Source organism: Aegilops tauschii, chromosome 3 (assembly GCF_002575655.3).
Source record: "Aegilops tauschii subsp. strangulata cultivar AL8/78 chromosome 3, Aet v6.0, whole genome shotgun sequence".
NCBI lineage: Eukaryota > Viridiplantae > Streptophyta > Magnoliopsida > Poales > Poaceae > Aegilops > Aegilops tauschii.
In genome coordinates, this window is record NC_053037.3 from 228,659,332 (window position 1) to 228,678,171 (window position 18,840).

Consider the following 18,840-nt stretch of genomic DNA (forward strand, 5'->3'; position numbering starts at 1 on the left):
AATGAGGCCGGAAATAACAAACAACAATTCCGGATAATCCTCATGTGCATATTTTGATTTGGTACTGTTCGGCCATAAACGCAATTTTAATGTTGTTAATCAGCAAAATAAAGTGCAGCAAGTTAATCTATGCATTTTTCTACCCCATTTACATATAAAGTTTATTAAAATCCGAGCTACGGTTATTTAGTTATGGAGTAAATCATTTTAACATGGCATTTAGCAACATAATTGCAAGCAGCATTTTTAAACATTTTAAACAAGGATGTAAGCAGCATATTATTAATCTACACAAAATTCTAAGCATTTTACATGTTTAAATCATTTTAATCCGATGCACGGTTTATTAGTTATTAAATGCATGAAGAACAGGGGGTTTTCTGTAAAACTGTAAACTCCTGGATAATAGAGAAATTTGTCCAGAGCAGAAAAAAAAACATGGCAGGCCGAATCTGGTGCATGTTGGGCCAACAGAGAGGAGCTGTGGGGAGCTCACCCATGGGCCAAGCCCAGCTAAGAGGAGGTGGCCCAAGCGGCTCAGATCTGGGCCTGGGGCGTGCTTGCGGCCCAGGAGGCTGGCCACGTTGGCGCTTGAACGGGTCAACGCAGGGGGGGCTTGGCGCTGGCTCTCTGCTCCTCCTGCAGCGAGACGAAGCAGGGGCGCAGGACTTGGCGCGGGGCAGAGGCGGACTTGGGGCTCCGGCAGGAGGAACTTGAGGCGCAGGGGACGACGAGCTCGAGCAAGGTGCCATGGCGGTCAGCTGTACGGCGGCGGTGAGAGGAGGCATCAGGCGACAAGGCACGATGCGGGAGGCGCCGGCATGGCGTCGCGCTCTGATGAAGCAGGGGAACGAGTGGGCGACGCGGAGACGGCCAGATCCGGGCGGCGTCGCTCCCGGCAAGTACTTGGCGGCGGCGGTTCCTTGCTGCGGCAAGTACAGAGAGAGAGAGATGTGTGTGAGAGAGAGAGAGAGCGAGAAGGAGGGACCAAGGGAGAAGGCGCTATGGGGCCGGCCTGAGGTCGAGGTCACCGACTGACAGGCTCGCCGGGGTGGCGCGGTGCCGAGGGGCTCGTGCTCCTGGACGAGAGGACGCTCGGGCCCCGGAAGCAGAGGAGGTGGCAATGGAAGCTTCGGGCTGACAAGGGGAGTGAGGAGGTGGCGCACGAGGTCAGGCTCCAGGCGGTTGACCGCACGAGAAGACGAGGACGGCGGCGGCGGAGCTTGGCGTCCAAGGCATGGTTCCTGCTCCTGGGCAGAGAAGAGAGAGAGAGGGGCACTGAGCGAGAGAGAGAGACGCACGGGAAGGAAGGGAGAGACGGGGAGAAGAAGGCGACGGTCCTGGGGTCACCGATGTGTGTCTCCGACGAGGGGAAGGAGGTCCCGCGAGGAAGCAATGAGACGATGAGGCCGGTGCCTCACGGGCTGCGCGGGGACGAGCCGTCGTGGAGCGGCTGCAGCGGGTACGGGGCGAGAAGGAGCTGCTAGTTGGGTGCTCGGGCAGGAGGTTGGAGGGGGGATCGATGGATTTGGTCACAGGGGAGATCGAGCAGAGGAGGAACTCCACTCCTCTAGATCGGACGTGCGAGGTAGAGGGAGGATGCTGCGGTGGTTGGTCGATGGGATCTGGGAGGATCCCGAGGGAGATTTTGGAGAGAGTGGCGGCGGTGGCTGGCTGGGAGGATGGGACATCTCCCTAAATTTTAGGGTTTGTCTTGTTATATAGCGGGTAGATTAGTTTAGGTGCTATTCGGGCCCTCCGATTATAATCGGACGGTCCGAGAATAAATAGGTTAAAGAGACCAAATGAGAAACCGGAGATGTTTTCTAGATGTTTGGGGATGATCTGTATGCAATGGTGATGACTGAACGGTTCGGGTTCGGAACAGTTTCGGAAGCGCACACGAGGGACTCGGTGGTTGTGCAGAGAGGGTCAAACGGTCAGACAAGAGAGAATCGAAAATCCGGTTAGACTCAGAATGGTCAACGAACGCAAGGGGGGAGGCGGCAACTACGAGCGGAAGCAAGTTTTATGAAAACAAATGCGGATGATGCAATGACGAATGCAATAAATAAATAAATCACACGGCGACAACGAAAAACATGGAAGCCGTCTGGAGCGTCGGTCTCGCGGCGTTACATAGTAGTAGATGCAGAATCGTTTCGGTCTAGTTGTCACGGACGTGATGCCTATATACATGATCATACCTAGATATTCTCATAACTATGCTCAATTCTATCAATTGCTCGACAGTGATTCGTTTACCCACCGTAATACTTATGCTATCTTGAGAGAAGCCACTAGTGAAACCTATGGCCCCCGGGTCTATTTTCCATCATATTAATCTCCCAACAACTAGCTATTTATGGCGCCGTTTATTTTGCTTTTACTCTTTACCATAAAAACACCAAAAATATTATCTTATCATCTCTATCAGATCTCACTCTCGTAAGTGACCGTGAAGGGATTGACAACCCCTTTATCATCTTGGTTGCGAGGTTCTTATTTGTTTGTGTAGGTGCGTGGGACTCGAGCGTGGTCTCCTACTGGATTGATACCTTGGTTCTCAAAAACTAAGGGAAATAGTTACGCTACTTTACTGCATCACCCTTTCCTCTTCAAGGGAAAACCAACGCAGTGCTCAAGAGGTAGCAGTGTCACGTTCTCTGAGAGGCATGAATAGAACAATGCTAACAATGAGATGACTAGAAAATTAGATCATTTTTATCGCCATATGACACTGGGCTGCTGTAACGCCCACGATGCGGCTATATCTCCCGCGTGTCGAGGCACGACTTAGAGGCATAACCGCATTGTGGTTTTGTCGCAAGAAGGGTCATCTTCACACAATCCCATGTAATGAACAAGAATGGGATGAAGAGTTGGCTTACAATCGCCACTTCACACAATACATAAATAAATCATACATCTTCCAAAATCCACACATAGACCGACTACGGTCAAATCCAAAAGAAAATAAGATCACCCCAAATGCTAGATCCCCGATCGTCCCAACTGGGCTCCACTACTGATCATCAGGAAAAGAAACATAGTAACGACCACATTCCTCGTCGAACTCCCACTTGAGCTCAGTTGCGTCATTTGCACTGGTATCGTCAGCACCTGCAACTGTTTTGGTAGAATCTGTGAGTCACGAGGACTTAGCAATCTCACACCCGCGAGATCAAGACTATTTAAGCTTATAGGAAAGGATGGTGTAATGAGGTGGAGTTGCAGCAAGCAGTAAGCATATATGGTGGCTAACATACGCAAATGAGAGCGAGAAGAGAAACAACGCAACGGTCGCGAAGCTAGAGATGATCAAGAAGTGATCCTGAAACTACTTACGTTCATGCATAACTCAAACCGTGTTCACTTCCCGGACTCCGCCGAAAAGAGACCATCACGGCTACACACACGGTTGATGTATTTTAATTTAAGTCAAGTGACAAGTTCTCTACAACCGGACATTAACAAAATCCTATCTGCCTCAAAACCGCGGGCACGGCTTTCGAAAGATAATACCCTGCAGGGGTGTTCCAACTTAGCCCATTATAAGCTCTCACGGTCAAGGAAGGATAAACCTTCTCCCGAGAAGACCCGATCAGTCTTGGAATCCCGGTTTACAAGACATTTCGACAATGGTAAAACAAGAACAGCAAGACCACCCGTTGTGCTGACAAATCCCGATAGGAGCTGCACATATCTTGTTCTCAGGGCACACCGGATAAGCTAAGCGTACAGGTAGCAACGTAACCCAAGTTGCCAAGGGACGGTCCCGCACGGTGCTCTAGTTTGGACCAACACTCAGAGGAGCACTGGCCCGGGGGTTTAAATAAAGATGACCCTCGGGCTCGCGAAAACCCAAGGGAAAAAGGCTTAGGTGGAAAATGGTAAAACCAAGGTTGGGCCTTGCTGGAGGAGTTTTATTCAAGGCGAACTGTCAAGGGGGTCCCATAAATCACCCAACCGCATAAGGAACGCAAACTCAAGGAACATAGTACCGGTATGACGGAAACTAGGGCGGCAAGAGTGGAACAAAACACCAGGCATAAGGCCGAGCCTTCCACCCTTTACCAAATATATAGATGCATTAATTAAATAAGAGATATTGTGATATCCCAAAATATCCATGTTCCAACATGGAACCAACTTCAACTTCACCTGCAACTAGCAACGCTATAAGAAGGGCTGAGCAAAAGCGGTAACTTAGCCAAACAACGGTTTGCTAGGAAAAGATGGTTAGAGGCTTGACATGGCAATATGGGAGGCATGATATAGCAAGTGGTAGGTAGCGCAGCATGGCAAATAGAACGAACAACTAGCAAAGCAAAGATAGAAGTGATTTCGAGGGTATGGTCATCTTGCCTGCAAGGTTCTCAGAGTTGTCGAAAGCTTGATCCTCGTAAGCGTACTCAACAGGTTCCTCGTTCACGAACTCGTCTCCCGGCTCTACCCACAGCAAGAACACAAGCAATGGAACCACAATCAATCACGGGAAATGCACAAGCAACATGATGCAAAACATGCATGTCATGCGAGATATGATATGCGATGCATACCCGTGCTCCGGAGGAAAAAGGATGAACAAGGCAGTAACTTGGCAAACCAAGTATGCCACTGGAAAGATGAGATGATTTCGGTCGAAATCGATATAAAGATCACCGGAAACGGATGCACGGTTTGCAAATGGCATGGCATACATCAGAACACATGTAGAGCTCATGCCCATAAGATGCACACATCAAATGCAACAACAATGACAAATCCTCAAATTCTGATAAGTAACAGCAGTTAACAGCATATAGCACTCTTGCACCAGAGATTTGGGCATCAAGATGGACCCAAATGAACATGGCATAATGCAACAAAATGAAGAGCATCTAGAGACGAACATTTCGATATATTACACGCACGAAACGGAGCTATATGCAGAGAGTTATGATGCGATGAACAGGAGCATATATTGTAAAAATCCACGAGACTTGGAATATTTCAGGGGGGTAAGAAGTCAACCGTCAGATCGGATCGCGCCCGAGGACGTCGAGGCGGGCGGCGGCTCGCCGCCGGAGCTGCCGGTGACGGAGGGGAAGAGGAGGAGGCCGGAGAGGGGTCGGAGGGGGCCGTCCGGAGGAGATACCGCCGCGGGCTCGGGGCTCGCGGGCGGAGCAGGAGCCGCGCCGGCTCGGGTGCGTGCGGGTCCGGCCGGAGATCGACGCCGGTCGGCGAGGCGGCGGCGGCGGTCGGTGAGGCGGCGGGGAGCGGGCACGGCGGCGGTGCGGGGCGATGCGACGAGGCGGCGGCGCGGGCGACGGGGCACGCACGGGCGGCGTACGGGCTCGCCGGGCCGCGGGCGACAGGGCGGCGGTGCTGCCATGTGGCGGCGTCCCGTTGGCTGTGGGCGGTGGCGGCTGAAGCGTCCGGCAGCGGTGGACGTGTCCGGTGGCGGCGGGGGCGATTTTTGCTAGGGTTTGATCTGCGAAGATTTTCGGAGGGGGGATGTGTTTTATAGGTAGAGGGAGCTAGGAGACTCCAAATGGAGTGCTGTTTTCGCCCACATGATCATGGTCGAACGACCTAGAGCATGGAAGGGACTTAGAGGGGTTTTGGGCTATTTGGAGGGGGGTTTTGCTGCAACACACAAAAGGACTTTGCGGTTACCCGGTTAACCGTTGGAGCGTCAAACGACCTCCAAATGGAACGAAACTTGACAGGTGGTCTACCGGTGGTATACCAAGGCCACTTGGCAAACCTCGGTCCATTCCGAGAACGTTCAACACCCGCTCATGAAAAGAAACAAGAGGGGTGCGCCGGAGGAGGTGGGATTGCCGGATTGTAAAACGGACAACGGGGAAAATGCTCAGATGCATGAGACGAACACGTATGCAAATGAGATGCACATGATGACATGATATGAGATGCATGACATGAACAAAATGCGAAAACGAAAGACAAAACCTGACCACGGAGGGAATATCATAACACATAGCCGAAAATGGCAAGAGTTGGAGTTACAAATATGGAAAGTTACATCCGGGGTGTTACAGCTGCCGTGTTTCATGCTCCTCCGTCGTAGTACTACTCCAGTGGAAAACTTGAGTATACCGCACGGTTCTTTGCTCCTCCTCAGGTCGTCGGCACATTTATACGAGCAGTCAAATCACAAGGCCCCGCCTTCCAGCAGTAATGAGCCGTCAAATCACAAAGGCCCTCGCCTCTCGTGAAAAGGACCAAGCTAGATTGCCCCGCCCTCTAGCCTTTTAAAAAATGTATACATTTGTACAGTAGTAGTATCGATGGATTGCGCCATGGAGCAAAACTAACAAGATGAAATAAAAGAAAAAAGGTGGTACATATAGAGAGTGCTCGTCGCCAAATTATGCATATACTATATGACACTACCCACTATGAAGGTACTAGTAACTAGTCTATGTTACTCTCCACTATGACCAGCCAAAGTCGAGGCGCGGATACCAACGAGGGCGTGGTTGTGTCTATACTTGGACAACTCACCCAACTGCATGCGCACCAGGCAGACGAAGCTCGTGTCGTGTTGGTGCCGTGTGTGGCCTGCACATTAACCAAAAGCTCGCGCCTCCATCTTAGCCTCCGCGTTTTAAACTTCTCAATCTCAAGGCCAAGGAGCAACGTGAAACCTATGATAGAGCCAATCGGATGGTTGAGAACACTACAATTTGTAGCTACAGATGCGTGTGTGAGAGAGGACGAGTGCGTGCGTGCACCTCTTCTCAGAGTACAAGTGTATGTGGGTGGCATCGACCTAGGGAGCAGTGATGGTGCGTGCGAGAAGTCCCGAGAGATAGGTGTAATGCGTCTGAAAAAAAGACTAGTCTATAGCTCGCCACGAGGCTATTCCTGTCGAACGCCAAGCGTAAGATATGTATCCGACGGTGCCAGTTTTTGCACGTACACAGCAGTAGAAAAAGAACTAGTACCATGGCATATGCTACACCACGGCCGAGAAAACGTGCCGACGTTACGCCATCCGGGAATAGTGCCACACTTCAAAACTAGAACCGTCAATAAATTTTGAGCGCGTCTCGTCACATTCCAAATTACTACTACTACTACCACACTATATTTAATTGCAAACATGTTCACACCCATCACAACCTAAACGGTTCCCCACTTAGGAGCGTATTAGTAGTACTCGGTTATAAATACTACTATGCTAATGACTGCACATTCCTCCTCAACTCCTCATCCACAAAAAAGAATCAAGTCAATCAAGCCATGGCCAGCGTGCGTTTTGGGTCGAGAGATTTCCACCAGGGAGAGGTGAGCATGGAAGAGGAAGCACGAGAGATGTCCTGCCTCACCGCGAAAGCAGCCGACATGTCCAGCCGCGCAGCAGTAGCAGCACAGAGGTCCCACCACGCCGCCGAAGCAGCACGGAGGTCCCGCCACGCCGTCGATGTAGCAGACTGGTCTGGCCATGCCGCGGAAGCAGCAGAGATGTCTCGCCGCACCGCCGAAGCAGCACGGAGGTCCCGCCGCGCCGCGACGGCCTAGGAAAATTTGTCGCGGGCAGGCGAGGACTCTTACAGGCGCATGCATGCGATGCTCCATAGCCAGATGGATCAGATCTCCAGCTGGGCGAGGTTGCAAGACGAGGCTACCGGCGTCATCCGGCAACTAGGGGAGGGCAATGCGAAGCTCCGGGGCGGGCGCGACCTGCTGAGGGCGAAGATTGCCGGAAGGGCAAAGCAGGAGGAGGAGACCGCTGCCTTGTTGCAGAGGACGGGCGTCATCATCAAGAAACTTATGGACGAGAATGCCATGCTACGCATCGAGCGCAACAGGCTAGTGGAGGAATCCATGGATGCTGCCAAGCAGCGTATTAAGGACATGAAACTGATGAAAGAGATCATCGCCCGCCGCGAGAACTAGTCTCCGCGACCTGCAGCGCATAAAGAAAGTAGAGATCAGCGAGCCAGATCGTTGTATGCGTCTTCCTTCTTCTTTTGCCCTTGTGTATTTCGGGCGTAGCCGCATGTGGCTTTTTTAATTATCTTCCTAATTATGTAAGACAATTATTATCCACTCTCGTCGTCCTTATATATATTCATCAGTCTTGCTATAAGTCGCATTAGATGCTATAAAGGTCCGTCAGATCTTACATCAAGATCCGTGCAAAATTTTCTTTTTTCTCTCTTAAATCTCAGTCGAGTGAGACATTGCCACGACATTAAACAGAGGCTCGGGCGCCATTAATAGAGACCTTGGGAGAGAGGTGGACGGCAGATGGAGGTCAAAGGGCTCTCCTCCTGATAAGCACATGCAGGGGTTTGATCACACGCCTCCCGTACTCAAATAGCTACCCTGCACGGCGCCTCCTAGCTAATAAAAAAGGGGACGCGTGGCGGCACGTAAATGGTAAATAGAACGCCCACGGTTTCAATAATACTTGTGTTTCCGATTGTAACGTGACAGCACTTGTTCCAAAATGACTTTGTTGATTGTTAATGTGTGCGCCTTCGCAAATCGGATAGCAAAATTACCACAGCATGTTGGTGCCATGTCATGACACGAAGCCAAGTTTCATGAGTTTCATGCGTGTTTCGTAGTTATAGGAATTAAAAAACCAAGTTTCTCAATGTTTCCAGCCGAGCCATGACCCCCAGATGTTTGAATTTCATTCCCATTTCTGGCATCGGACCTAGAAATTTACCTGAGGACACACATGTGATTTTTCAACCAGCTTTGGTGCACTGGAGCATGTGCTTGTATTTAAAATTTGAACCACGAGCCTTCTTGAGAGAAGCTCCGGTTTGCAAGAAACTTATACCAAAACTTGTTCCTATTCTGCAATTTTTTTACCACAGCATGGTAGTACCATGACATGACACCATGCCAAGTTTCATGATTTTCAGGCGTGTTTAGGATTTACAAGAATTTTAAAACCAAGCTTCTCAATGTTCTCGGCCGAACCACGATGCCCAGATGTTTGAATTTCATTCCCATTTCTTGCATGGGACCTAGAAATTCACCCGAGGACACACATGTGATTTTTCAACCAACTTTGGTGCACGGGAGCATGTGCTTGTAGTTCAAATTTGAATTATGCACATTAAATGACCAGAAACTCAATTAATGTATAAAAAGGGCCAAACGAACCCGGAATAATTCCAAAAGTTAACAAGGTACTCATATAGTTTTATGTTGCCTCTGTAAAGAAAATCTGGGGGGAGGCAGCGTATATTGTTTCGCACACAAAGGTATAAAGAAATAAAGAAATTAGCATACCTATTTAATTCTTGGGTTCTTATTATTTATGCCACTAGTTGTGTATCACTACTCAGTTTTGCCATTAGAAGTTGCAACTACTCAAAAAATGTCATCGATCCATGAGATGCCTGCTCAAAAATGCAATTAGATATCTAAAAAATGCCATCGTTAAGTTAGATGTTTACTCAGAAATGCCATTAGACATTGTTATTTTCAAGTCAAGCCCGTTGACCATGTTACATGACAAAAATAAGCCGATTCTCACAATGATAAGTTAATGGTGTCCAGGACAATACACCCCTCAAATAAAACTAAGCACCCTGGAATTCTTTGACAAAACTAAGCACCCTGAAATTCTTTGACAACTAAACTGCTAGCTATATGATGTTGGCCATATATATTATACGTATATAATGTGAAGAAACGAGTGGTAGTACTATACCAACTAAAAGATGAAATGTACGAAATATAATGAGAAGAAACATAACATAGTTCTGCTGGGGGCTCAGCACAACACACCCCTCAAATTAAACTAAGCACACCTGAAATTAAACTATGCAACTAATCCGGTAGACACTGGATTAGAACCACCATGAGCAATGACACTGCCACCTTACTCGGAGTCCTCGTCCACGTCCTCGACTTCGTCCTTGTCCCTCTTCCTCTTGGCCGATACTTCTTTGCTTGAACCGCACACTTGGCTCTTGCTCTTCATCCAACCCTTGTAGATATTGAAACAATGGTATCCGTCCATTGCAGCATAGTGTATGTGGTCTATATATAGTACATTCCACTGCCATGCATGATGATGAAACGTGTACGGAGGTTTCTCTAGTTTACCGTACGAAGGATGAATCATGGCTCCTGCCAGGGTCAGCATTGAAGGCTGACCACGGGAGGGCAGCAACCGATTCTTCTGGAGGTCAAAGGGGTTGCCTACAACGAGGCCTACCTGACCCAAGACTCTTTTGTCATTCGTAAAGTCTACAGTAACGAATTTGACTAGGCCGCCCTTGAGGAATTTCTTAAATTCCTCTCACTCATCGTCGGCATGGCATATGTGGTAAACCAAGCATAAGTCATGCACACAAACCTGGATCACGGCGGGCTTCCTCTTCTCTTCCTCCTTTAGATCCTTCTCTTGTCCCAGGACTGTGGTGTACTCACATCTAGCCCAGCGACCCACTCATTATTTGAGTTTTCGAACATGCGACTGAAGCGAGCAAGGCATCCTTTCACCGTCGTGGAAGAACGGGTGTAGATGACGTCGAACTCATCGCCGGTGATGGTTCTAACCTTGTACTCACCGCTGATCATGGAGATTTGGGACGCCATGAATTTGGGAGGAGGGTTAGGATTAGTGGAACTGCCATAATGTGAAAGGACGGGACGGCTAGGAGCGAACTTCCGTAATGTTAAAGGACGTTCGGGGACGAGTAGGAGTGAACTGCCAGCGTTTTTTCGATTGTAAAAATGCTGAGTGGGGCGTGCGAACGGCAGGGTAGTGGCTTGCCTGCTGGATAAATTGATTCATGCGCAGTGCTATGGGGGCCCAATTAGATGTCATGTCTACTCGACGCCCAATTAAATGGCTTTCGATGTCATGTTAAGCGTCGGGAAAATTACAGGTGATACGAAGCTTTCCATTCTCCCATGATACGGGCTTCTGAGAGCCCTTGGATCTGAGATCGAACGGTTGCATGGCGTGATTCTAGACCTATGGGTGAATATCCTATCCTGGAGGGTTATTCTGCAAATTTTCAGCAACTTAGCATGCGACCGTTCGATCTCAGATCCAAGGGCTGCCAGCAGCCCGTATCATGGTCGCGCCGCCTACCACGACCGTCGCCTCGCTTGCATGGTCGCACCCTTGGAGATTTAACACGGTGCGTTAGGCTATCTGATGTTGGCATGTTACACATAGTCATCACTTAGTCACTCGTACTACAACAAGGTTAGCTATAAGGTTGGCTATAAGAGTATTTTTTTAGTTCTCTCTATCTCTTTCTTCGTAGTATTTATTGCATTTGCCAAGGAGTGACCTCTTTCAATGAAACGGTGCTTAGATGAGGTGCTAAGGGCATTAAATGGCTTAGCAATCAAGTCCCCAATGCATAGGTGCTTAGTTTTTTGTTGCTAAGTTTGCTTCATTTAATTAACTATAGACTCAAAATTGTCTTTTCACCTAGGTACACGCGCTTAGCACCGTTTCTTCCTTGGGTGACCAAACTTGTCTCTCTCTTCTTAATTAACTTGCCACATCAGACTTTATGCCTATGTGGCAAGCTTAGCACCTGTAGGAGCAAGTAAGTACTCCATCCATTCCAAAATAGATGACCCAACTTTGTACTAACTTAAATTTAAGTTAGTACAAAGTTGGGTCATCTATTTTGGAACGGAGGGAGTACAATAGTGGGCTATAAGCCCGCTTTACATGGCATTTTTGCATATGTGGAGGAAAGAGGCAAGGAAAAAGTGGAGGAGTGGGCTCATGCAAGAGCCAGCCTCTACATGGTAGAGCATTGGGAGAGGTACCTATATGGAGGTGGTCAGGAATCGGGAGACTCACGCCGGTCGTAGCGCCGCAGCTAAAATGATAATGGCATGTCAAATCATGGGGCCCCACCTGTCCAGCAGTAACCGCTGTCAAATCACACAACCCTACGTTTGAAGCAGCCTACTCCCTCATCTTCTCGCATCTCTGTCGAACCGACTAGCCAGAACTGCCCCGCCTACTGCGCAGGAAAAGCCCCGCCCTCGACTTTTAAATAGTACAGTATACTAATTTTGTATCCATGGATTGCGCCATGGAGCAAAGACTCAAGTAAACGACGGTACACATGTACAGAGTATACAGCACACCCGTGGCGTCCGCGTCACGCCCCAGACGGTCGGTCGGTCTGGCACGCCGCTCTCCAAATGGAACGAGCGTCATATTGCGTTTGCACACACATGTGGGACCGCAATTGAGAACCGACCATAGGCACACTCCCCGGCCCCGCAAGTCGGGTGAGTTAATAGAAGAGAGAGACGAGCGATAGTACTACTAGAGAAGTGTTGTAGGAGTACATACGTTGGTACCTGGATGATCCCTCCAAGACACGGAAGATCAGTTCGTCCATGCATGTGACCAGACTCCAGCAGGCATACCTGGATTGGCTATCATCTACATATCATGCAGGCTCTGTTGTACAGGGCTGTAGTTCCGGTCAAAAATATAAAAAAAGGTTTCTTGTCATCTCACAAAATTAGGTGTCATGTGCTTCGAATCACTGCAAGGGTTAAACAGCGACAACTGAGTTGGGCTAGTCATTGGGGGCACAGGCGCGAAGACTACTCGGCTGCCATCTAGGTCAAGCCGGCTATGGTAATTAGGACATCTATCGACGGATCCCTTTGTCCATCAGGATTCATCTTGTCTCCTTTGGGCAGTGAGGTTATGATTTCTTGTCATGTGGCATTTTTTCGTGTTATATGTTATAATCCGGTGCTTCAGATCAAAATGACGACAACTGCGCCGCCGGGGCACATGCATGAAGACTTCTCGACAGTCATTGCCGAGGTCAAGCCGGCTCCTGCTGGTAGACAAAAGAAAACTAGTACTCCGCTACATAGGCAGGAGCCTCCGCGCTTGCTTGCTAGTGTTGCTCTCTTCACACTGTCTCGTCCTCTCCAGATCTAAACACAACAGCGGTGGCCACACTCTCTCTCTCTGCTCACCGCTGGTCACAGATCCAGCCGGATCCTCTCCGCCGGGGAAGGAGAGAAGGTGCAACGTTCACGCGGTCGTCCTCGGCGACGGCTCTTACCCACTACCAGCGCGTCCCGATCAGCGTGCCTTGCCGTTCTCTCCCAAGCATCGCTGGCGAGGGAGGGCCTCCCACCCCTTCTTCCTCGCTGCCGTAGTGTGGGCAGATCCGGCCTCCCGCCGCGCACCTAGCGACATCCCGGCGGCCCTCAGGTATAACTTCCTTCGAAACCGGCCTTGCTCTACTTCCCGAGCTCCTGACATCGCTGCATTTGTATCTTTTACTATTTCTCAGGCCCCCTCGTAGATAGGATCGATCGGCTGTCCGAAAACCACCTAATTTTTTACTGTTAAGAGGTAAAACTAGTTCATGCAATCGAATCTAGTACTACTTGGTTCAGACAAGGAAGAAAGGGGGTGGGGGAAGATTTGTTACCTGAATCTAGGACTTGGTCGAAAGAGGAAATAATGGGGGCAAAAAGTAGCAGAGACTGGCTATCCAACTGGTCTCTAGGTCTAATAGGGAAATAAAGGGAATGCAGTACAAACTCAATATAAACCCGATCTATTGGTTGAAAAAGGAAAGAAAGTGGGGACTGGGGGACAAGTCAACAGAGTAAGTCCAACACTAGATTTCCTAGCCTCACATAGTATAAGGTGGCTATATACCAAACAAAAATGGGACCAACCCAGATATCCTCTTCTGATGTTTGTTGCCCCGAGCCGCTCTTATGTAATGCCACTGGTAAAATGTAGCAGTCGCACTGTGAAAAGTAAGGACACGTTAAACCAATGTTGTTTTCAATGTAATGCCTCCAGTAATATGAATAAATGGCACTTTTTTTCATGTCCTGCTAAATTTCCATTAAGATAAGTTGCTTCTTTTCATTGGAGATGCAACTGTCCTGGTCCGCCTACTCTCTCGTGCCCAAATAGCGACTCTGTAGCAGCTGTTAATGTAATGTTGCTGGTAAAATGAAGCAATGGCACCATTAAAGTAATGTCGTACTTAACGGTTGTCATAGTTAATCCTAATGCCCACACTAATATCTAGCAATGCTGCTAGAAATTGCTACTGTCCTTGTACGATTGCCATTCAGATAAGGAACATGCTTTTTTTTTCATTTGATGCATGTTTCATCACTTGTTAGTCACCCTCCTTTCCACCTTTTTTGTGCAAACAGAGATATACATTTCACGCTTGATCTTAGTTGAACTGCACAAATGATATCCAAATTATAGTTGAACATTCCAGGAGCTTCACGACCAACCTTGATGTTGCTCAATTTTATTGCAACTAATGAAGAAGAAGCTCTGTGGGTTTCGTTTTCTGATGGAAATGGAACGTGGCTGGAGCCCTTTTCTAGAAAAAAGAAGAAGAAGCTGCTAGCTCATGGGACATTGCTTCATTTTAGGTGAACTGCACCAAAAGGTCTCATGAATTGAATCATCCATGTTGGTGACTGGTGTCATCCCTTCTATGATGGCGTTGACTGCAGATATGGTTCCCATCACGAGGTATGTTCCTTTTTGGTCTGACCGTTTGCCAAAGATCCTGCATGTTGATCCTGCTCTTGTGCTACTGTTTTGGCACTGCCATGATAAAGCAGTAATGTTATTATTTTGCACCTTAATCTAGTGGCACTATTAATTTGAGGCAATGTTTTGGCACCGCTAGTGCCACTGTTTTTTTATATATCGAAAGAGGGGGTTCCCTCCGATTTCATTAAAGAAACCCAACCATAGAGAACCATTATCCGACAACATCTCAGTGTAAACGGGCAGTTATGCAACTACTACTAGAACGGAGTGAGTACTAGCAGGAGACAAGTTCGCCACATAAGCTGGCAGGTAGGGGGACGCAGCACCAGCTCGACCAAGTTTGGATTACAACCCAAATGCTACCACAGAAACATCAGGGGGAAGATAGGGACTGAAAGAGCCAGCTTCAGCATCCCAGTCTAAGCACCCCCGGCATTCATCCTTGCGACGCACGGTACACCTTGTTTGCCACCTGCTCGACCCTAGTGTCACTGATAAAATGAAGTAATAATACAGTTAAAATGGACCGAGTGTCCTCTCTATCATTTCATTTCCAATGTAGATAAAGAAAGTGCTTCTCTTTGTTAATGTATCTTTCATCAACTAGTCCCATTGTTAATGTTTAAGCGTTTCTGCAAGCTTAATTTTAGTTGATCTGCACAAAAATAGAGATTTGAATGTCTCAAGGCCCCTCCTTCTACTACCGCTGTACACTGATGTTCATCACTGGCAGAAGGTGTATTGGGGAGACTTGGGACGATTTCCAGTATGAGGCGTGGCGTACCGTATGAGGCGTCGCAGGGCCCATCTCGCCCTCACAGCATGGCATACTATGATACTATCGCAATATTTTCTTCTATTTATTTTGCGTGTTTCATCAACTAGTGCCACTATAATGTAATCATGCTTTTTCATTATCTGTGCAAACAGGGTTATTCAGCTGCATTTTGGTGGAACTGCGCAAATGTACGGATGGAACCGGCATATTTGCAGAGTGCAAGGTGTGCCAAGTAAAAATTACCAACACCAACCATGCTCCATGCACGCATTGGCATCCACAACCACCAGTGGGATGTGTGGCGCTCTCTATGGACGGATCTTTCTCGGCAGCAAATCCTCTAACCAAATACTAGTAGCTTCTATTGGCAGTTTTCTAGGGAGTACTCTTTTCTGAAAGAAGCACCAATCTAATTTTCTTTATTTGTACACAGTGTCACAACTTTGACCCAAAGGTCCAGAGCTATTTAAGGGTGATTGGCGTAGTACTCAGAGACTGATTGTAAGCATGATTTTCATTAGCTGTCACACTGATTGTAAGCATGAGTAGGTGGAAGATTAGGTTAGTGCGAAGCTTACCTTAAACCCTACCGCCACCGTTGAAACGAGGCAAGCGTCGAGGGAACTGTGGAGAATGATGTCTACTACGCAACCTTCTTCTTGTAGACGTTGTTGGGCCTCCAAGTGTAGAGGTTTTTAGGACAGTAGCAAATTTCCCTCAAGTGGATGACCTAAGGTTTATCAATCCGTGGGAGGCGTAGGATGAAGATGGTCTCTCTCAAGCAACCCTGCAACCAAATAACAAAGAGTCTCTTGTGTCCCCAACACACCCAATACAATGGTAAATTGTATAGGTGCACTAGTTCGGCGAAGAGATGGTGATACAAGTGCAATATGGATGGTAGATATAGGTTTTTGTAATCTGAAATTATAAAAACAGCAAGGTAACTAATGATAAAAGTGAGCGTAAACGGTATTGCAATGCTTTGAAACAAGGCCTAGGGTTCATACTTTCACTAGTGCAAGTTCTCTCAACAATAATAACATAACTGGATCATATAACTTTCCCTCAACATGCAACAAAGAGTCACTCCAAAGTCAGTAATAGCGGAGAACAAACGAAGAGATTATGGTAGGGTACGAAACCACCTCAAAGTTATCCTTTCTGGTTGATCTATTCAAGAGTCCGTAGTAAGATAACACGAAGCTATTCTTTCCGTTCAATCTATCATAGAGTTCGTACTAGAATAACACCTTAAGACACAAATCAACCAAAACCCTAATGTCACCTAGATACTCCAATGTCACCTCAAGTATCCGTGGGTATGATTATACGATATGCATCACACAATCTCAGATTCATCTATTCAAACCAACACAAAGTACTTCAAAGAGTGCCCCAAAGTTTCTACCGGAGAGTCAAGACAAAAACGTGTGCCAACCCCTATGCATAAGTTCAACTAAACCTGCAAGTTGATCACCAAAACATACATCAAGTGAATCACGTGATATCCCATTGTCACCACAGATAAGCACATGCAAGACATACATCAAGTGTTCTCAAATGTTTAAAGACTCAATCCGATAAGATAACTTCAAAGGGAAAACTCAATCCATTACAAGAGAGTAGAGGGGGAGAAACATCATAAGATCCAACTATAATAGCAAAGCTCGTGATACATCAAGATCGTGCCAAATCAAGAACACGAGAGAGAGAGAGATCAAACACATTGCTACTGGTACATACCCTCAGCCCCGAGGGTGAACTGCTCCCTCCTCGTCATGGAGAGCGCCGGGATGATGAAGATGGCTACCGGTGAGGGATCCCCCCTCCGACAGGGTGCCGGAATAGGGTCTCGATTGGTTTTTGGTGGCTACAGAGGCTTGGGCGGCGGAACTCCTGATCTATTCTGTTCCCCGATGTTTTTAGGGTATATTGATATATATAGGCGAAAGAAGTCGGTTAGGGGAGCCACGAGGGGCCCACGAGGGTGGGGGGCGCGCCTCCCTGCCTCGTGGCCACCTCAAAGCTTCCCTGACGTCTACTCCATGTCTCCTGGATTGCTTCCGTTCCAAAAATAACTCTCCCGAAGGTTTCATTCCGTTTGGACTCCGTTTGATATTCCTTTTCTGCGAAACACTGAAATAGGCAAAAAACAACAATTTGGGCTGGGCCTCCGGTTAATAGGTTAGTCCCAAAAATAATATAAAAGTGCATAATAAAGCCCATAAACATCCAAAACAGATAATATAATAGCATGAATACTTCATAAATTATGGATACGTTGGAGACGTATCAGAGAACGGCGGGGAAGCGACGTCGCGCCATCCGGCCTCCTCTTGCGGTGGGAGAACGAATACTCCTATGGCTCCGGCTGGCTCTGCACCCTAACGAACGGCACACTGTACTCGATCGATTCGTTATCCTCTGGGTGCTCAACCTTTGACCTGTACGCCCACCACCTCCGCCTGACTTTCGCCTCGGGCGAATCTGTCTGCTCCATCGCCCAGAGGAGATACTCGATGAACTCGAAGGACTGTGGCATGACTGCCTCCGAGGAGTACATGTACATCGCCGCCCTCATTGCCGCCATCTCGCTCTTTCGCATACATCACATGGCCCTCACCATCCTCGAAATCTCCCACTCATTGTCAAACCAAGTAAGGATCTCCTTCAACCTGGCTAACTTTGCCTGGTCGCCGCCGGCGATCTGCCTGATTCGCTGCTGCATCCTCTCCATAAATGTCCTTCTGAGTGGTCCGGTGCTACCTTTGGAAGATGGGAGGAGAGATGGTGGTCTTGCAATAGAGAAGAGGGAGAGGCGAGAGGGTGGTTTTGGAATGGAGATGATGGAGAGGAGAGGAAGTGGTTTTGCAATGGAGAGGAGGGAGAGGCGACATGGTGGTTTTGGAATGGAGATGACGGAGAGGAGAGGAGGTGGTTTTGCAATGGAGAAGAGGGAAAGGCGAGACGGTGGTTTTTGAATGGAGCTGATGGAGAGGAGAGGAGGTGGTTTTGCAATGGAGAAGAGGGAGAGGAGCGTGCGACAGCGATTTAGGATTGGACGAGAGGGCCGGCGCACTGTGAGTGGATCAAAATCAAAATTAATTTACCCTTCAATTAAGAAAGCGACCCACATTAACTAGTCTCCCTTTTATTCTGGGTCATAATTGACCATGATTTTCGCAAATAAAATATATGTTATACGTTGCAAATATAATATAATTTGAAAGTACATTCAGATACGAACCAAACGATACAATTTTTGGTGACATGCATTCACATTTTGCTTGTCAAATACAGTACGTGGTCAAACTTTGACCCAAAATACGCAAAAAAAATACTTCCAAGACCAGCGCCGCTCTTCCGCTCTTCTCCTCTTAAACCACCGCCGCTCCTCTACTGTTCCAATCTAAATCCAGCGCCACTCCTCTCCTCTTCCATTTCAAAACCACCGCCCCTCCTCTCCTGTTCCAATCAAAAACCAGTGTCGCTCCTCTCCCGTTCTAATCCGAAACCAGCG